We start from the raw sequence: 21,959 nt of genomic DNA, 5'->3' as shown, positions 1-21,959 counted from the left end.
AATAAATGTGATGTTTTTAGAGGTATGCTTATCTCCATCTTTTTTGAGATTATTGAAACAAAAGTTGCCAAAGTAAGATGCAACCTTGGCTCGAGTCTTTGTGACGGTAGGAAGCGTCAAACACTCGTGCTTTCATCTCTGTAGCTGCACCCCAGGCTTCACCAAAGGTGGTGTGCACCTTCTCAAAAAATAACTGATGAAAAAAAGCCTTGGCTACAAAGATCCCATGCTATGGGTGCACAAACTCTGAGTGGTGAGCGAATTGGAGTGAAAACATGAAATATGCTTGAAAGAGGGGATCCTTAAATTTCTATCAAACTTCACACCAGCCTGCTGGTATCCCAACTTTGCTGGGCCAATTTCAAATTAACTTCGCTCAACACATTTCAAGAAATGGGACAGTAGTTAAAAATAGCTTACCCCTACAATTTATGCCCATTTTGAGGCGACATTACACAAGCACTTTCCCATTTCTCACTCCATTTACTGGAACCCCTTTTTTTTCTTGAAAAAAAAATTCAGTTTGCTCTTTGTCTACTTTTATCTGCACCATGGCTTAAATTTTAATTTCAGCTCATTCTGAATTTATGTCATAAATCCTGAAACCATCACCTTAGAGCTAATTTAAATGTACAATACATTTCCAGTGAGTAGAAAGAGTAAAGAGAAGTTAAGGTTGCATGCACAAGTTGGATGGAATTATGTAAAGCATGGTGCTATATATCATAGTCTGTTCATGCATACAAGCTTCAGCAAAGACGCCATCCCTCTTTCTCTCTTTGTGCCAGAAATTAGCAGCAGCTTTTCCCAAACCCCATCACGTCTCCTGTCTGCCTCCAAGCCGCTTGGCCTTCCCCTCCAAACGTGGCTCCAGGCCTCCATACCTATCCCTGCATGCTCATGGGGACAGGGAAAAAATTACATGAGCCTGAAAACAGACTCAAGCAGCCCTCCTCAAAGCCAACCAGTTGTAATCTTCTCTTTGGTATTGTTAGACACTGTAGAACCTGCTCCCATTCATCTCTCTTGCTTTGTCTCCCTTGCATTGTTTTTGAAACACCATGCTGAGTGTGTCTAAATGCATGCCACTCGTGACTCAGCTTCACACTTGCGCTGGAGGTTGGAGTCGCTTGAATAGCTGCAATTCCCCGGAAGAAGAATTGTTCATATCCGTCTCTTTTTACTCCGGCGAGTGACTGTAAATTTAGAGATTTTTCAAGGACATGCAGAACAGTATTCATATTCATGCTTGGTGATCAAATGTGTGGATTATGGCAGCAGCAGCGCTTCCTCTCTCCCCCAGATTCTAGGGTCCGTTTTTAGAACACTTTTTTTCTCCCCGTCTTTGCAGGACCACAGAACATCAAAGCGTCAGTGGGTTTTCGTTCAGTAATGGAGCAAGAGCTGATATGATTTTGTAAAATACAGCACATCTTCCCTGACTCAGAACTGTCCCTCTGTAATTACTGCTGCATTTCCAAAAAAGTGAATCCAATATATGGCATATATGATATTGAACTTAACTGTAAGAGTAGTATATAGGAATATTTCTGCTTTACGCCTAGTTTCCACTTTCTTTTCGTGTAATTCTGTTTCATATACGGACTCATTTCATCTAGTGTTCAGTGCGATGAAATGCATTCACTGCAGCCATGGAAGAAAGGCTCATTATGTTGGATTATGCATCTGGAGCAGTATCGGGACAAAAAACATTGTGTTAAGATTATAGTATATCTTATTTAATCAAGATAACATTGAAATGCATAATGTGTAAAACTGGCTGAACAACATTAGATTTTCTTCTACAATTATACATTTTCACTCTTAAGACAGTCAAACAACTAAATTAAATCAAGAAGCTTCTTAGCAAATTTTTTATGGGAACTTTCTTTGTCACAAAGGTTCCATCGAAATCCAGTGCTTTGTGGAGTCGAGGCATTGCAGTAGCCAGCACGTAAGAATCTTACAAAATGCTATTTAAAGCAACAACTTCTGAGCTGTTTGGACCAATTCAGTGACATATACACAGACTGGAGCAGCTTTAATTTTGATGGTGACGATGATATGTAGTGGTGGGACTGTGCTGTATTGGGCCTTTTAATGATTGATAAAACAGCTGAATACAAGCTGATGATGCATTATTTATTGATTTGTTCTTGTTCACTGAGCCAGTCTTGATTGTCTCTTCCTCTGTGATGAAACAGTCAATGCCTTACTCTGCTCCAGCAACAAATCAATGACAGTCTGCCTGATCAAAGAGCGGGACACGTCTCCTAAAACAACATCAGGCTACGTATGAAATATTCAGATGGCGCAGAGGAAGACAGTAGAGCAAGAACAGAGCAAAACGGGAGCTGCAGGAAGCACTTCAGGAAGAACGTGGAAGGAGAGGAATGAGATGACTCGCACTCAGCAACCTTCTCCTCCTGGTGGCGTGTTTGATGTGGGACTGAATATGCATTTTAAATAGGTTTCTCTTAGTGTCTGTGGCGCTCTACTTTTTCTCCACTGTTCCATTCGAGCATATTTCCATACTCTTATACTTAATCCTCATCTCTGCCTCTAATGTTTGACATCTGTCCATCCCATAAGTCATCTTGGCCCAAATATGACTCTCATGCTTAGCTTCTGATATCATGCCTCACAAATTCAAGTGTTCTTTTTCTTTCCTCCACCCTCCCCTCGTTTTTCAGATTTAGTCCTGTGCTACTTTTCTTAAATAGTACACTGACATTAAAGTTTTCAGTAGATGAGAAACGGGTTTTTTTGCTGCACAAAGTCTGGTTTGCACATCAAAAAAGGAATGCCATTAGATGTTCTTTACAAATAAGAGGCTTATTAATAATGTAGCAGAACTGAGCCAGTGTTAGCATGTTGCATTCAGGCTATGCTTTCATCTGTGATGAGATTCTGTTCACTGGAGCTGTCTGTTCACTTACTGAGGAAAACAATGGATCATTTCAAACACAAATGTAATTTACATGGAATAAATATTACCCTGCAAAGAAATATGTATCAGTTTGACTCCTGAATAATATCTACTTTGGTCGGTACATGTGCTAACTTGAGTTCTGTGCAAAATGATAAATGATCCAATTGTTGAATAATAACTGAATAAATCTCATAAACTAGCATTGTTAAACCATAAACAGGAACAATTATTAAATTCAAAGGAAAAATTCAGCAGTTGAAAATAAGCCAGTGGTTAGGGATCGGGATAATCATATGACATTTAAAACATAAAACATATAAAAACCTTTGCTGCAGGTCCAGCTGAGTTACCTGCTAAATAAAACATCAGCTGACCCAGCAAGATAATCTGCTCAGCACTTGTTGCACTGCCGTTTTAACTGTATACTTATTCTGTCTCCCTCAGAACCTCAGCTGTGTTTCTAGATTTGCACTGACCCATTAAAGTTTAGATTGGTAACAGAGTGTGACAAGTTTTGTTTAGGTTTATTTTTTCCAATATGCATTTGAGGCATGAAATGCCATTTTTGAAAAGAAAATGTTTTCTTTCCTCAATGTGACGACAGTGGATTTTGAAATGCTGGTCTGAAGTTATGAGTATTTTATGGTAAAAAACATTGTACCGGAGTGGTTTGGAGTGAAAGACTATTTATCTTCCTATTTTAGTTTATTTGAAAACATAATATAACTGTAATAACTGAAATTGCATGCTACTGACAAAAACAGATCTAACCAAATAGGAAGGCCTCTGCAATTAGATGGAATGAGATATTAAAATATTTCAATCAACTACTAGCAGTAGGTATAACCATAAACTGTATATAAAGTTGAAAAACTTTCCTCGAATTCCTCCCACCAAAAAATTGAAGTATCTCTGATCGTCTGCTTTTGCAGATGCATGCACTTATCTGTCTCAGCTGTCAATCATGAAGTTTCAGCCTGTTTTCATAACATCAAAAACTAATTAAAACCAAACTGATTGGAAAAATAAACATCTGAAAAAATATCAGTGAGAGAATCAGAGAACAACCTAAAAAGACAGAAACCATCTTTGAGAAAAACATGTTTTATCTGTACTCCATCTTTTTATTTTGGTAAAAGAAAATTTGAAATCTGTCTTTATAATTGTTTACAACTGTATTTAAAGAAGATGCACATCTAGTGTGACAAGCACCCTGTATAATATAAACTGATGCATGATTCAGAAGCTGATGAATGAAAATAGGCTCCACAATAGAGACGTCCCAGTGAGACTTTCAGCTGGGAAAGAGAAACAGCTGTTCGGTGGAAAGCCATTGTCGCTGCCTGTGACTGTTTGGACAGTAAAGAGGTGAAATATGCACATTGTACTGTGGGTTCAACACAACACTGTGTTTGTGCTGATTAGTTGGACTCGTGTTTGTTTCAGGGAACTCCACTGACTGACACATCAGATTGTCAAAAGGAATGTTGCAGGACAGAGGATGTGTTATTACATGAGCCCATGCGGTAACATGCTGAATTAAAATGGGTCCAGTGGGTACACAGAGTTTTAGAGGCTGATGCTGAAATGATTCATGAGTTTAGAGCCACTGTAGCACTGAAGCTGCTCTCCCACCAGACTCCTCAAGGTCGTACCTCTCTACGACTGAATAACAAATATGGCAGGGGATTTTCTCATCAGTATTAAAAATGGGTAAACCACAAGCTTAACTGTTGGAGTCCACATATTTAGATCAAGAGTGTGACTTCTTTGTCCAGACCGGCTCAGCAGCAGCATGGGTTATTAGTGTAACAGCCAGGCTAACGATGACCACACCATGAAGGAGTGACTGCAGTTCTGCTGCTGTGTGGCTGAGTTCAGCAAAGCTAACAGATTTCTGAGCCTGACTTTGAGCCAACTCTGTGAAGTTGGAGGTTCTGAGTTAAAAGGTGAGCACTGTCCTCGGAGCACAGATGCTACAGAGGGCCTCAGAGCTGATAATTAAAAGTGCATCCGACTGAGGAAAAAAATTCGACAGTCGTTAAGGTGAGAGGTTTGGCCTTATTTAGCAGTCGAGGTGGGGGCCGAGGCTGGAGCCCCATTACAGAGACGCTTGGTTATGAGCCACTAGTGCACACCATGGTCCAGGTTCATTAAATCACTGAGTTGCTCTCATTGCATTCACAATGCTGAACGTGTGAAGTCATTCAGTGCAAATGTCAAACTGAAGTGCGAATGTAAAGGAGGAGAAGATGATGTCAGCAGGTTGGTGTTTTGTCTGAAGTCATCTTTATTAATCCTCCATTATTTGGTGTAATTTTTTGACTATTTTTTATATGCATGCACAGGCGCTTGTAAATATCTTTATTAAAATCTCCCATAAACCCCTCTTCAGTTTCGAAGACAGTTAAACTGTGGAGGCTTGTTATTTAGTCTGTAAAGGTCATTAATGTGAAGGAGTAGTACCCAGTCATTTAATGCCACCATGTTGCATCATATCTGCCAATAAATTCAGTCACCATCACTCGTGGAAGAGCTGCCTGAGTACAGATCCTTATTTGGTGAAATGTGTTGTAATGATGTCATTTGAAATGTCATAATGCAGTGCTAATGTTTTTTGGACAACATGGTGTTAATACGATCATGCAAAGTCAGTACAGGCTTAGACCAATAGGAGTTTTTGACCTTACAATATGTAACAGATTTAAAGCCACAACTGGACCAGGCAGAATGATGGCTAGAAGTTTGGATCACCAGCTTTTTGCTGGATTTAATATTCAAATTAATCCTCATTCAAGTTTTCCTGTTGGAGGCTTCAGTACATTTGCTTTTCACAATAAGGTTGGATTATATTCAGTCTGGAAGTGGCCTATAAGAACTTGTAGCAAAATAAAACAGCCACAATACAGCGTGGTATCTGAGAGCTATTTTTAAGACTGCACAGAAAGACGTGTATGTCCTCTTTATTCCTCTTGGATTTCAGCAATGTCTCTCCTAATAAAACCTCGAACAAAAAGTTCTCTGATGATGAAATTGGGACCCACCTTATGTCAGTTTTAATCCTGTCAAACAAACTGAGCAGCACACAATGATTCCACCTGGTAAATGAAGTCTGTTACCTTCTCAACCTCAGGAGTCATATAAACGCACAGAAAACAAAGGCTATAAAAGACAAGTTAACCAAAGCATTGCCCCACAATTCTGCTGGCTGGTGTGTTCACATGTTGATGGATTTACATGACACTGACCATATGTCCAAATAAAGTTGTTCTATATCTAACTTCATTGCTTATATTTTAATAAAACTGAACCTCTGTTCTTGCTTTTCTCACATTGTGCATCGCAATGTTTTGGTCCTACTTGCATAACCAACTGACATTGAGACAAAATGTACACCTGATATTAAAATGTGTTTTATATTCAGATTATATCTATATTTGGAGTAAACTTAATAACATTTGTACATGGTATTAAAATGTGTCTCCACTTACAACATTGAGATCTAATAGTTGCTCTGTCCAGCTCATGTTACATCCTCCAAGTCCATGTGGTTCTTTCTTCCACACAGACAGTTTCTTGCACATTATTCTTAAAATCCTGATACTTATGATGATGTGGTGTTTACGTGTCAAAAGAAACTCATTATTTGTGAAAGCAGAACTAAAGAATAACTTGAAATGACACTAAGCCTAAAATTAAGAGTTCTTAAGTTTTTCACAAAATCTCAGATTTATAATACTCCATTAAATCAACAACAAAAAGATAAAAGAAGATACACGTGTATCAAATTCATACAATGCCCAATTAAGATTTAAGTGCCCCTTTTGAAAGAATGGTCATTTCTTTTTTAAAACAATGCACCTTGTGTTACAGCCCAAAATGTGTTTAAAAAAAAAAAATCGTCCAAAAAGTTAGAGCTCGCCTCATGCTGGGAAACATGCTGATGGTTGACGTACTATGTTTGTATTCTGTTGCCAGTGAGGTCATTCCAGGAAACAAGGCTGAGGATGTGTGAGTTTGCCTGGAAATACAGCGTGGCTCCTGTGTGTTGTGGTGCAGCTGATAGTGAGCACAGATGTGTGTGTGTGTGTGTGTTTGTGTGTGTCTGCTGTGCTAATTGTGGAAGAGGCAACACCCTTTCCCATAAAGTGGTCACCCCGAGACTAAAAAAGTTCTTCTTACTCCCAAGAGGTTCTTAAGTTGAGCTGTTTTGATATTGTGTCACCCAAAACAAAGATGGAAAAAAACGCATCTGATATCAACTATATTCTATGTTGGAAAGTTAAGCTGGAAGTGTTTATTGTGAGGGATTTTGGTGTTTGTAGCTATAGGTATGCTCTGTTCCATCAAGCTCTCGACAGTTAATTTACTCTTCATTTGAAAAATGCACGACACTTGGGTGGAGGTTGAGCTGAGCGAGCACAGCAACAGCCTCTGTTCAGGCAGGATAATTGAGTGTAGAGAACTAGTCATCACTCTTGTCCTTTGTGTTTTATTTGAGCCAAACGGTGTCAGTGGTGTTCAAAACTCATTAGCCTGTGTACATTGCACCGCTGACACTTGTCTGTGCGTGATACTCCCTTTTTGTCATATTAATAGTTGATTCATGACAGCCAAGAGAAGGGAGCTTTTTTAATTTGATCAAGACAGACAAGGTGTTGGTGGAAAATGTAATGGAATTTGTCAAGTTTAAAGTGGCTTTGTGAACAGAATGTGGTCACCTCCAGCCTCTGGCCGTGCAGTGACAGTAATGTGGTAGGGCAAAGTGAAGGACAGCAAATGTCAAGGTGCATTTGTGCGACTATGGTTGTTCTGAGCGGATCCTAGTTTCCACCAGCAGGAAACTGGTTGAGACTCCTGTTGGCTAGCTTTTCTTGAATACGTTGTTACAAATGAATATGTGTCAAACAACTGCTGTTATAAATGGAGTCAGGCATCAGTGAGTACACAAATCTATGTATCGGGCAGATACCACGTCTTTAAACTATATTAGCTCCACCCTGATGACACTGCAGTATTCTTTTCCCAGAAATCCCTTCTTCTTTTCTTCACCGCTCCAAAAAAGCAATTTTGCTACTGTGCCACTGGCAAGTATTGTTTTTAGAACTGCGAAGAAGAAGTGATTTCTGATAGTGTTGCATTAACCAGAGCTAGCTAAAATGTTCGCAATTTGCTAATTCTGGTATTGGATTGATTCTTGATACGCAAATCCAGGTATTGGAATTTGTATTGGAAAGGTCAACATTGGAACATCTCCAGTTATAAATCAATAACATTAGGTATGTTGACTAGTTCCTTCAGATTTAGCTGGGTCTGCCTGTGTTTTTAATGATGATGTTTATGTATAAACTTGATAAAATGTGTTGAAACTCTCTCCTATCAGGACCAGAAAGATCTAATCCAAAAACACAGTCTTGAAATTTTATGGTAACGTCTTATCTGTTTGCCAAACCAATTTGTGGTCAGAAAGGCCTTTCATCCACATCAAAGACCTGCTGCTGCTCAACACATGTTGCTCTCACAAGCTGGGCTTTACATCCTCGCAATAATCACCTGCTAAATGTGGAAAAAACATCCTTCATTTGAGAGACGTTTTACATTTGAAGCAGTACCTTTGCCAGACTACATGTGAAGTTAGAGAATCTTAAGTACAACCCGACAGATGACAGAAAACGCATCAGGATTATAAACATCAGCTCGTCACATCTGAGCTTTAAATCACATGAATCCCTTCACTTTCTATCTCATACTTTGCTCCCAGTTATCCCAATCACCCAGTCTTTTTTCAGTTTCGATTTTTCTCAGCAGGAAAAGTGAAAGGAATAAATAAATGAACAAGTCGGGCTTGGATGCCTGGATTCTAACTGGGTGCTCTCATCAAAGCAAAAGTCTGTCTCTTACTGGAGCGTATTTACGACCTGCATGGGAGGGACAGAATTCCTGAGTTATTTTTATTCACAGGTTGGATATTTTTCTCTGGGAGTCCTCCTGATTATCTTCCTCTTGTGGGTCCCACAGGAAGAAAATGCTGAGCTGATACCACAGTTTTTGTCGGCAGCAGTTTAAAACTGAAGCGAAAGAGGAAGAGAAAAGAAAGAGGGAAAGGAAAAGAGGTGAGGGAGTGAGGAAGGCTGTTTGTCATGCTGTTCACAACTGAATGACAAAGCTCGGACGGTTCCAAGTTAGACACATTATTTTTCGATTAAGTGAGAGGGACCTCTTTCATCAGCTGCTCTATCAATGTATGAATGTGCTGACCTCTGCTTTTCACCACCACACCTGTTTCTATTCAGTGAAGCCAAATGTTCCACTCAGTGAAAAAAGCTTTCTCTTGAAAAGCAAATATGAAGATGAGAGTACACCCTCTTTTTAAATTGTTAGTTAGATGTTAATTAGCCCTTACCATGTTTGCCATGAATATTAGGCTCGGGTAGGAATTTCTCTGATCTTTATGGATCTCAGGGTGGGAGAGAAGTGTTCGGTCTCGATTCTCCGCTCCCTGCAGATGATGTGGTTCTCTTTACTTTTAGCTCAGATGTGACCTCGTGCACACACTGGGTTGATTTTGCAACCAATGGAGCACAGTGGATGAGAGTCAGCACCTTCGAATGTGAGGAAGTGGTTCTCTACTGGAAAACATTGAAGGACTCCCTCCAGTTTGGATGTGCGTCACTGCCTCAAGAAATTCAACTAGTCTTGTTTTGTGTTGGTGGGTTGGTGAGGTGTCAATACTAGGTGTTATACCGAACCACTCTGGTAAAGAAGAAGGTTGAACTCTAGATATTTTGGCCTTACTACAAAACAGTCAATGGCCTGAAACTTTAAGAGACTAAAATAAAGTGGGAAACAATTTGACAAAATTGAATGATGGCTAATAAAGAATGCCTCCTGGCATGTCCAATTTTTAGTAGAACGATCAGATAAACCAGAAAAAATCGTGGAGGGATTATGTCTTTAATCTGGTATGGGTGCTCCCAGATCTTTCTAGGGATTCTGAGGAGAGATGCAGGGGAGAGGGATTGGCTGCATAGGCTGCGGCTTAAATAACCCACAATCCTCAATAAGTAGTGGAAAATAGATGAATTCATTCAATCAGTAATTGATCCCATGAGTTACTTCATGACTTTATAAATTACCATATAGATTGTACATTCTCAGTCGTCATTATGTAGCAGTAGCAGATGGTTAATATGTGCTGATACAGACACTGATCTCATATTTGCATTTGGAATAAGACATTGACTGGCACATTCATTCGGAGTGAGTAGAAATTAGTGCAGTGCCAGTGATTACTTTTCATTAAAATAAGAGATTTATCTTAAATGGAAAACTCTGGATACAACATGAAAAACAACAATGAAAAACCATTAGGAGTAGAAGCCAGTATATGTGTACAGTACTGTACAGTATACTGTGTATTTGAATATATTTGTTGTGGAATCTTCCATTTTACTATAGCCTACTCTGATTGGCTGGGTTTCACGGTTTGGGTTTTCACATAATGTCTAAACTAACAGTGGCTTGGGTGGATTTAAATGAGGAGCTTCCACTGCTTTTATATTTGATAAGGTTACTGCTTGTGTTCTTGGCATTCAGAGGAGATGAAAACTTCGAGTCCATTGACAGGCCTGTTCTCCCATTATCAGGCGATAATTATGGTGAGTCATGGCACATTGATCTGCACCAATGATTAAGAGACGGTGAACAGAGAGAGGAGAGACTGGCAGCAAGCAGGCACTTTGTTCATAATTAACAGTGGTTTTGTAAGGGCACCACATGCTAATTAGTTAATATGCTAAATAATGGGCTGTATTGAAAATAAATGAATGCGTTGAGAGTCATTGATTTGTAACCATAGTTCATTATTCAGTGTGCAGCAAATAAACCTAATTGAAAAACATGAATTATGTGATCACGCAAAATGTACCCTGTTTATTGTCAGAAAAACTCTTAATTGCCATTATGTTTGAGACACAATGACGATGAAACAAATTCAAAATGCAGCATAACATCAAAATCATAATGAGTCATACATAACAGTCAATCATTTCAATTACCCAATCAGCCTTATTTTAATAAACCCAACAATTAATGATGTTTCCTCTTAATGTTTTAACTGTATGCAGGCCATTGAGGGTTACCATTGAATCTCATAGAATAACCAAACATGAAGATATTTAGCTTTGAAGTCTGCAAGTATTTTCAATACAACTTAGTCAGACTTAACTGCAAAGTTTTCTTCACCTTTGGTCGATGATGACTCACTGGAATCCCTCCAGAACTGACTGGGACAATATCTCATTAGGAGCTTAATGATGGGCAACCTGTTTTTTCAGATTATTTCACACTGATAAAAATCTCTGCAGCTGGCTGGCCCTTGAGTAAACAATTTGATTGTCCAAAGTGGCGCTTCTCCTGTTGACTGCCTCCTTATACCTCTGTCTGTCCACCTTCTGCTGTCACTATTAAAGTTTAGCCTCTCTGGGGAAAGGTCTCTCTTGGGCTGCCGATCGCGTCAGACCGTGTGGTTATGGCTGACCAAATGATGTTTACCTCCGACACGTCCAGCCCTCTCAGTTGTTTGGTGGAAACACGTCTTTTAAGTGGGCCGGTATTGAAAGTCTAATCTGTTCTGTTTGTGTAATTCCCTCAAATAAAAACTGAGTTGTTCTATGTGTGTAGTCTCAGGAGTGGTGATCAAATCAGTTCATGGATATTAATACATTTCTTGTCACGTTCAGTTTATTGAAGTTTTGAATGCATGTATATTCTAGGTGTTTAGTTGTGTGCCCCAACTCTCATCTAATGTCGGCAGGGATAGATCCCAGCCCTCTTGTGAAGGTCAAACGATGGATGGATGAAGGAGCCTGTTGTAACTCTGAGTTTAACATGTGTCTTATTTGTGAATCAACTGATGACAAGTGCTCTCTTTCTTTTTAACGGGTAATTGTCACTGGATCCAGAAGTGAAAACTAAGATTGCATTGTTTGTAGATGAGACTGTACTGTATAAGAAAGGCAAAAACTGCTGAACTGATTTCCATGAAACTTTTTGGATGGGTGGAGCGTGACCCAAGAAACAACCCATTCAATTTTAGAAAGAGCAGGTGAATGAAGTAATTACATTTTCCCTTTCTTTAAAATGAAGAGGTGTTAGCCTTGGTGGAGGTATGCACTCTTCTAGTTCCAAACTAAATTTGAGTAAAGCTATAAAGTAAACAAGCTACTTTTTTATTAATTTATGATTAGTTGTTGTATGTAACATAACATGACATTATACATTACTTTATATGGCTGTATTGTCTCTGTATCTGTTAAGCTGTTAGAGGGATTGTTACTCTTCTAAACCTAAAGTATAACTGTGTGTGAATGTGCATGTGCGTCCTGTGTCGTCATTTGTATATTTAGCGTGTGCATCCGTCACAGACTTGTTAATCACTGCAGCCATCCGCAGCCTACTGTGAAATTATGATCTGTTTTTGATTTAACCTAGAAATATCATGCTAATCTGACTTGTTTTCTCATTATCTTCTCTCCAACCCCTTCTCTCCTCTTTTCTCCTCATTATCTGTCCTCTGCTTTTGCGCCTTACTTCATCCTCATCTCTTTTCACTCTTTTGCTTTTACACCCCTCCTTCCCCCCCTCTCTCTCTATCTCACCGTCTCCCTCTCCAGCCCATCAACGTCCACCGTGGTGCTGCTCTTTGCTAACTAGGCTGCCTCTCCGAGCCCACAGGTACGTCCCCTCCCCCTCCTCTACTTGGTGCTCTATTTTTAACTCCACTCTGCAGGATTCTTCCCCATGATTCTCCCGACTCACATCTCTGTCAGCACCTCTCTGCCATTCCAGCCAAGTGGAAAGAAACTGTAGACCAATACATGTTTATTAATGTATGCCCATGCTTGGTCAACTACTTTTTTGTTGGAGAAACGCTGCTTCAACTTCATCTTGAACATCTATGAGAAGTGAGTGGTGCAGCACACACTTTAAACATTAGATGCTCTTTACAGCTGTTAACCTATGCTCTTTTTTTACATCACTAGTATAGTGCGTGTTAAAAAAGTTCCTACCTTCATTTTGGGAGTCTAGCCTATAGCATGGTCCACAAGTTGGTCAAGTATCTGTATATAAAATGACCCAATACAGAATCATACTTAATATATGGAGGTACGGAGCCTGACTGAGACAGACAGGATTCATAAAAGGTGTCCTTAGATTTGTAAGCTATGCCATTGAATCCAAAAAAAAATTTGTGAGTGAAAAGCACATTAAATACAACATCACATGATTAAAAAGTTACAACAATAGTCAAAATAGTCATTTTACATGGAAAAAAGCAATGTTGAAAAGCATCCAAAAAATTCACATTCAACTATGCACTTACTTGGTTACAACCATCAAGTTTGAAGTTAAACAGATCACGAAAAAAAAACTCTTGTTGGACTGTATAGCTGAAGTCCAGGTCCTCATGAGACTGCTCAGCTGGCTTTTCCTGCTGCACATCCTCCTGACAAGAACTTAAAGCACATAACCTCCCTCAGCAGATGAGGACCATGAACTAGATGCTCTTTGTATGCGTATGGAAGAAGTGTGTTTACTTATAGGTTGAGTGGGTGGGCAGTTCTCTCATGTAAACTGTTGCTGGAGGCCTTCTCGCTCCTGTAGTTGTAAAGAACAGCTTTAAATGGATTGAACAGTAAATAGCCATGATTTGTACTGCAAAAAAAATATCTTGTGGATGATGCAGCTCATAGTTGCTACTTTATCTGTAATAAGAGGTTATCTGTGGGTTTTTTCTCTGTAGCGAGGCTCCTTTAATAAACATGACAAGAACTACAAAGAATATATTGTGTTCAGTGTATTGGTTCCCATGGCTACATTGCTTTTCCTGTTGAAGCGTTTATGTTCAATGTGTACTTGATCAAGGTTGTCTTTGATACAAAGGGGAGGAGGGAGTATACTGAGACACAGTAGATGACAGTAATGCACATTGATGTTGGTTGCCACCCGCCAATAAACAGAACAAAGAAGAAGAAGAAGTTCATTTAGTAAAGAGATGGCAGTAATGCATCTTGACTTTAATCAAAGGAGGCACCTGCCGGTGGCCTGAGCAGAGGAGATGAAGAAAACGCAGTAGATGGCAGTAATGCACCTTGTTGTTAGTAGCCTCTCACCAATAACCCGAGCAAAGATAAAGATAATTTAATAAATAGTTGCATGTTGACAAGCACTGTTTGCTTTTAATGATATCCTCTCAAGTACAGATTACATTTTAAATACCTGCCCACTTAAAAGACAAACTCCCACCAGACAACTGAGAGGGCTGGCCGTGTCTGAGGTAAACAACAGTTTGTCAGCCTTAACCACACGGTCTGACGCGATAATGATCCTTGTGTTCCCAGACGTGGTACTCAGGACTAAGGACAGACCTGTCTTGCAGCATTTCTGCACGGGTTTCCTCATGCAGAACTTACACAGGTAGACAGCTGCGAGACAATCCATTTGTCAAACTCACAGTCCTTCACGGCCATGGACAGCCACTGTCAATGGGAGGCTTTGAGTTATTATCAGCCTGTACCAAAAGAAGTGTGCAGCCTGTTTTTAGCGGTAGCTTTTCAGAAGGATTTGGCACACATAGGCGCACATTAACTTCCCCTTTTCCCTGCCTGCCTCACATCACACACTCTCCATGTTCTCAGTCTTTGCTTGTCAAGCAGGCACAATCTGCAGCAGATGCAATAGGCCAAGCAGCAGCATGCTGAGATAATGTAGACCGTAACACTGCCAAAGCTGTGATGTTCCATGCAGCACTGAGACGAACAGACTTTATTTAGGTGCACTACCATGTTCTTTGGCTTAATGTCTACAGCCCTTTCAAGGAAACTAGGAAATGCTCAGTTGGCAAAGTAAGGAGCATCACCACATCCTTACTTAATAATCCAGAGCAGGATGTTCGAGGCATATCATCCTAATTTTTTCCTATGTTGTTTCTCACTAGAGCAGAAAATTTGTCTTGGACAGTGATATTTTAGGCGAAAGTATGAGACCCAAGTAGCTGCATTAGCTGGAGCTTTACAAATTGGCTGTCCTCTATGAGCCACAAGGGTCTCTCTCTGTCTCTCATCATTCTGCTCTAATTTTGCTTCCCCCATCCCTGCTCTCACTCTGATGTCTGTTTCACACTCATCCTTATTTCCGCTCGCATTTTTTTTGATAAATAGGTGATTTAAACTCAATAGGCATTTTTTTTCCTGGCTTTTTGTTTTTCCCGCTCGTTGCCTTTCATTTCCCATCTTCTCTTGTCTACTCCCTCCTCTGGTTTTATGGCTTCTGACAGTGGTACCCTGCAGCCGCCTTGGCCAGGTACAGCACTAGATGAAAGGTTTGCAGCCAGAGCTCTCTTTCAAAGATACCTTCTGCTGCAACTCTGCTCTCCATGGGAACTCAGTCATCCCTGCCAGGCAGATGGAGAGAAAGAGGGAAGGTTGGAAAAAGTGGGGAGGGTGAGGGAAAGATGACCAGAGACAAACAGCAACAGAAAGTAGAGGCAGAGTTAGATCTTCGGGCTTGCTCTTACTCCAGATGTGGAATTTGCACCTGGCCTCTGTAGCTGATCAAAGAAGCTTGACATCCATGGGTGAGCAGTGCACGGGGGGGGGGGTGCTTCCTCTTTCACTCGTATACATCCTCATTCTGTCTGGAGGCCCGTGGGATATGAAGTTTTTTTTAAGTGTAGATGTGTTTTCATCATCTAACATATTGGAGTCACACTAAGGTCTGAGTTCAGGTGAAGAGGTATCATCTTTAACCCTCAACAAAATCCACAGAACTCCATTTATAATGGGGAAGTGTAGATGTCTTTTTCAGCTTCAGCCCAATTATGTCAAGATTTTATTCCTCATATATTTGCTCTCACAAACGGCAACATATGGACCAAAGAGCAGGACAACAGAAAACTATAGAGCTAACAGTAAACAAGAAATGACTCACGTGCACCTTGTTGATTTTTAGGAATTGTGCATGGATGCCCCTTTGGCCCCTGATGTAGAAAAACCCTTGATCTGCAGCTGCACGAGTACTACATTTCTTCATATCAAACTAATCACTAAGATCAGCTGAGTCTCCAGTTTGACATACAGGGAATATGTTTCGCTACTGCTCCAGAATGAGCTAGCATATTTTTCAACTAGTCTCAGGCTTTAGCTTCTGAACAGTTTTACAAGCCATTACCAGACTTAATCAAAACGTGGCATCGTGCTTGCAAATCCAAACAGACTTTTATTAGCTTTTTGTCGGGAAACTCATTGCCTCGGAATAATTGAAATCTTTAAGCGTAAAAGAGAAATGGCGTTCGCCACCAGAATGCAAATAGTTTGTTTCTATAAAATAACCATCCTTGAAAATGTTCTCCTGTGTGATTGCAGGGAAGACAGACTTGGCTGTATGGTTTACTCACATAAATCCTATCAGAAGACAAGCTAGATAATACACTGTCGGTCCAAGCTCAGAGATTTAGCCTCTGGATGCTCCGGTGACAGAGGGGGAGGTAGCACGGGCAGTAAAACAACTGACAGTTGGTCATTACAAAAGACGCAGGTGGGCCGAAAATCAATCACGCTGAGACCAGCCTGCACTCTGACAGATGCCTGACATCTGCTTGATGAAGAGCTCTGCTGTTCCTCTGAGTGAGGAGGAGGAGGAGGAAGATAAGAAGGAGAGGGGTGTGACAGGAGAAAAAGGAGTGATGGGAGATAAAAGCATTGACGAAGACCTGCAAAGATGTGAAGGTTATAATGAACTGAGGATCAGCAGGAAAGAAGAAAGAGGAATTGAGGCTAATATTAGTGAATATATATTGGAGAAAAGTAATTGGAGAACAGCATCGAAGAAAATAATGGAAGAAAAAAGATCCCAAAAAAAGTTGAAGGAAAGATACGGGAGCTCAGACCAGGAGAACAAGGCTCCAGACATTGCAAACGGCTAAAGTAATTTCATGTGGCTACAGTTACAGTAAAAGCACTGAACAGCACTGTGTGCCACCTTTAGAGCAGCCAGAGTCTGTGTTTTGACAACACTTTTACCTAATAGGCTATTTCATGCTGTCTGCTCTGACAGTATGAGAAGGTATTTCAAGGGTGAAATGCCACTGCATTATTGGCCCACACTCAGTGACTGGAGGCACTTGGTTCTGTTTTTTTTTCTGGACTCATTTATAAAAAAAAAATTAAAAATATATATATATCAAGGGAGATTTTCTACTCTGGAATAACATCTGCATTGTAAATTCAGTCTTAAAGGTCGGCCGAAGTCCAACGTGATTTATTTCAAACCGGCTGTGCTTCGCTAACAGTTTCAAGTGAATTTATTGAGAAATAAAGAGTAAGGTTATTTATTTTATCACATCTTTGTCTGCTGCGGTTTATGTGTGAAATGAAGGGTCGGCTCTTGGTGGCATGCACCTGCATTTGTAGTCCCTTTGTCATTTTAACTATACCTGGGGTCTCTGTAGCGCAATATAAAACATGCTTACTAACTGATGCTAATGTCCTTTGTTTCACTCTGTTTCTCTTTTTTGTGTATGCCACTTTCAGCTTTTGTGTGCACGTACACTTTAAGTATGAATCCCATGCACTGTTTTATAAATGAGGTCCCATGACTTCTCATGTGTTAGAAAATATTTTTCTGAGGAGTTTACTGTCTCATTAGCTATTTTTAAGTCTTAAATACAGCATGATGTTCATTTTGTAGAATATGGTTCCACTCAGAATCAAATAGATGATAAGGCACAGTTTGCACTGGGGCATGGATACAATGTGACTGACAACTACAACCGTCCAATATGGTTACCTCGACGAAGGAGGTTATGTTTTCACCCCTGCCCATTTGTTTGTTTTTTTTGTTTGTAACTAAGGTGACATGCAAACCACCAGATGTATTTCCATGAAACTTGATGGAAGGATGTGGTATGAGTCAGCCATTACATTTTTAGTGCAGATGCAGATTAGAGGTCAGATCCAGTGTGCTGCAGCTTGATTGACTTTAAAGGGGCTGTTGGGCCTAGTCAGAGGTATAAACTGACTGCCATTCTAGTTACTTCTGGGTTGCTACTTGTCATATACAGATCGCATTGTTTATAGCTTATAGCCTCTTTCCTCCCTGCAGTCAGTGAAATTAAATTGCACTCAAAGACTGGAGTTGAGAGGAGTGATAGCAAGCAAAGTCACTGTGCCGGTGTCCTGACACACCATCTAACCAACCAGCTTCTTCCTCTGAGGTCAGGCAGCTCTGATAAGCAGTGAATTTGCCGAATTATTGATTCTGACAGCCTCCTAAATGACTTGTCCACACACATACTGCATCTTCCAAGGAGCCTCCAGTCACTTCAGCACCCCCACTTATCAAACCTCCTTATGCTCAAGTGACTGTGTAGGTCCACACCCCAACCTGGTAGCTACTCAGGACAGCCAAGGGGGACAAGAAGTCAAGCATAATTAGTTTTGGCTCACACATACAGCTCAACGTGCATGTCAAGCAAAAATGTCTCAAACCCAGAGTTGCCTGAAATCTCTTTAAATAGTCATGAGGACATTTGCTGCCGAATCAAGAATTATGCAATTTAAAGAAAGTGAGTAGGACATGAAATCAGTGCTAAGTATGAATTATAAATTGAGGGAAAGATTGTGGGGGTTTTTAGTTGCTCACCCCTGTGGTCTAACGTATGCATAAATCATGCCTTTACTACTTCTATATATTACTGTAGATGCATCTTTACTGACTCTTCTCTTCTTACAGAAAAATGCATGTAAGAATTTGCTTGATATGTGATGATGAGCATCACTGGATCAAATTGAGTTGTTGATCCTTGGACGGACAGTTACAGTGGGAGTGAGGCTGTCCTCTACCTCACTTCTTTCATCTCCTGCTTTAATCAAGCATCTGATCACAGGCCCGTGAGGACAAGGGATAATGAGATTAAGCCTGTACATGTTAACACATTCTGATTTACACTGAGCTTTCCCTGTCTTTCTCTGTCTGACCCATATTTTTCTGTATCCCTCCTCCATGTTTGTGCTTTTTATGTCTTCAGTCTGCCTCTGAGGCGCTCTACTGTTCCCGTTCCTTTTGCCTTTCTCTTGCTGCAGTTATAGTGCCAGTACACACGCTTTGTTAACCAATAATCAGTCATGTTATTCACCGTATGTGAGGCTTTAACTTCAACACTGCTGGGTCTGATCTGATTATTTTACTTCAGCTAATGTCTGATACATAGGCTTGAACTGCAGTTGTTTTTCAGGGTTATATAATGAACATTCACCTTGGGACTTCATGATGAAACCAGAGCCATTTTAGTGCATGTGTTATTCTGTGTGTGTTTCACTTGCACTGTGCACACTGACTAATCATTATACGGAGCACTTCTCCTTTAGTAATCTGTCATCGAAACTGGCCTCAGCGCGGCGTCCCCTTCATGTCACCTGACACTCTGAGAACTAGAGAACCACTCAGCTTTAGGACAGCAGAACAATGTGTTACTGAGGCTATGACTACTACAAGGTGTGCAGAATGCCAGGCTTAAGAGAGGAAACATAAGGTATTTGCCATAGGGGGAATTAAAATTCTATGGACTGAGCAGTAAGGCCCTTTTGATCCACTGTGACAGAGATAAGGTGAGTGAGGCAATTCCAAATGTCTGTAATCCTAAACGACAACCGTGGTACCCAGAGGATGTGAGATACTCATTTTACATAATTGTCCATTGCTGTGTAATTAACCAATACTAATCACCTTTCTAATTCTAATGTCTGATCCGTGATCCAAATGTAATCAGAAGCAAAGTTGCAATGCTGCAAAAACACTGAAACCTGATATCACTCTCATATTGAGAAGACTTTTAATACGATATTTCATGCAAGTTCCTTTACATCAGCAATTTGTGTTTATAGATGTGAAAATAAAATCATGACCAGTTGAATAACAAAAGAGTTTATAATCCAACCCTTCCCTTTTCTTCAGCCTTTACAAACATATGGGATATATGTGGAAAATCAGAAATATAGAACTCCAACTCTTCTTTCAAAAATGTTAAGTCTGTCCAATGAAGAATGGCTCTAAGAGAAGCATGACATCATGTAGTTTAACATCAATCATCCATCCATATTGCTTATCCTTGGGTTTGGGCTGGAGTCAATCCCAGCTGACATTAGGCGGGGGAAGAGGGGTACTTCCTGTACAAGTCAGCAGCGTATCACAGGGCTGACACATGGAGACGGATAATCATTCAAGCTATAGCTATCTCTATATCCTACGGCCAATTTGATGTCTCCAATTAACCTAAGACCAGTCTTAAAGAGAGAGAGAGAAGGCCCCACCAAATGTGAGCCCATTCCCCATCTTTGGACTGAAGAGCTGTAGAACCCAGAGAGAACCCACACAGACACGTGGAAAACATGCACACTCCTCTCCGGCCAAAAATCAGGTTCGCAAGAACCTTCTTGCTGTTGGTGACATTGTGCCATCCTCAGTGTTAATGTATTTCAACCGATTGTTTCTTTCTCAGTTCTGTTCTCTTATAGATAACAGCTCTGTACTCTGGTTTTTATCTTTGTAAGAATAGACAAAGAGTAATTTGTGTGCTGCCATCAGATGTAGCTCTCTACTAATTAACTCCCACATCTTGACCTCTCCCTCGTCTGTGGAAACTAGTTCTTACAAACACATGAGTTGTTTTCTCTGTATATGATTCCTAATGTTAGAGAGCCTCTTAAAATCCACTTCTGCAGTTCTCTGGGTCACTCTAATACACATATTAATGGCTTTGTGATGGATGTCAGGGGCCACGTTATTTACGAGCAGTAAGGGACCCACTAACTGTTAAAAACTGATGTGTACGCTCACAAACAAACAAGTCATCCTAACTGCCTGGGGAAACGAACAAGGTCTACAGTCTGTTGCTACCAGGCCACCGAAACTCACTGGATGAAAAAAGTTGTCTCATGATCATACAAACAGTGACAACCAAAGGACGAACTGCGTATTCCCATGGCAAGCTACTACAGAGCAGAAAACATGAACTTGACATTGTTTTAAAGCTGGGTTTGATTACAGATTCCTTTTTAAGTTTTCAGATGGCCCTGCTAATAGGAAAGCTTGTCAGACAGAGTCAGATAAGTGTTAAAGTGTTGTCATGAAATATTAATTTGGCTGACAAAGAGGGCGCTTGTTGTTGGGTGGTGTTTGTGTCATGTACTGGTGTGACTCATCGTCCATTGGCTTTTGTCTATTTTGATTTTTCTTTACTTCTTTGAAATACATGTACTGTAAGTGACGTCCTCCCAAAATGAACATATTTTCTCAGACCACACATCTAGCTCGCTAGATTAAGAAATAGGGGCAATTTGGCCTTCGGTCCCACAAATCGCTGTGTGAACTCATTAAAGACATGACTCAAGTGGGTCGCCAAATGGCCACACGTGTCAGGGACAGACTAACAGAAACTCAAAGCAGCTTTAACTGCATCAGTTTGAGGTTTGGTTCGGACAGAAGAAAACAGAGAGTGCCTGTTGGGTCAGGCTTGGTTAGATATTTCTTGGGCCCGAACCAGAAAATGTTGCCAGAGCCCAGCCAGAGCCCAACATTCAGTAAGATGATGCAGAAGAGCACGATCGAAGTCACCCTGTCTCTTCACATGTTGTTTTCTGGTTTAATTGTAGTTTTGAGACCTGACACAGGGGTCAGGGTTTCTCCTGGTGAAGATACTGTAGTGTGTAACACCCTGTCTCCAGTCGGTTGTGTAGTATGCACTCACAACAAGACTCTCTATCACAAGTCATATAGTGATCCGATGACGTTAAAAGTTGTGTAGTGTGAGCTTAAAGGACTGTAAAAGCCATTAAGATCTCTGTTTATACCTGTCAAAGCATCTGATAAAGTCCAGGCTCGCAGTGATGCTGCAAAGGTCAAATACAGTTTAAGGAAACTGGACATTTTTTCCATCTTTTTTATGATTTGTTTTTCTCTCTCTCTCGTG

The 21,959-nt window shown here is 40.4% G+C and overlaps 1 protein-coding gene and 1 long non-coding RNA gene across 4 annotated transcripts in view; one reads left to right on the top strand and one right to left on the bottom strand.

Annotated features, from left to right (window-relative positions):
• mid2 (midline 2) overlaps nucleotides 1-21,959 on the top strand; it is a 143,241-nt gene that overhangs the window by 21,007 nt on the left and 100,275 nt on the right. Inside the window, exon 2 of one of the 3 annotated variants that reach the window (XM_020085247.2) lies at nucleotides 12,607-12,667. The exons of the other annotated variants lie outside the window; for them this stretch is intronic. The gene's annotated coding sequence lies outside the window, so the exon portion shown is untranslated. The remainder of the gene's footprint in view (nucleotides 1-12,606; nucleotides 12,668-21,959) is intronic. 3 annotated transcript variants of the gene reach the window in all.
• Nucleotides 12,675-20,021, bottom strand: LOC138411388 (uncharacterized). Its single transcript, XR_011244029.1, has 3 exons — nucleotides 13,317-20,021; nucleotides 13,003-13,053; nucleotides 12,675-12,796 (listed from the first exon to the last, which is right to left on the bottom strand). It is a non-coding gene; the product is annotated as an uncharacterized lncRNA (long non-coding RNA).

This window comes from Paralichthys olivaceus, chromosome 9 (assembly GCF_024713975.1).
Source record: "Paralichthys olivaceus isolate ysfri-2021 chromosome 9, ASM2471397v2, whole genome shotgun sequence".
Taxonomy (NCBI): domain Eukaryota; kingdom Metazoa; phylum Chordata; class Actinopteri; order Pleuronectiformes; family Paralichthyidae; genus Paralichthys; species Paralichthys olivaceus.
Note: the sequence above shows the minus strand (reverse complement) of the source record. Positions and strands in the feature narration are given on the sequence as shown.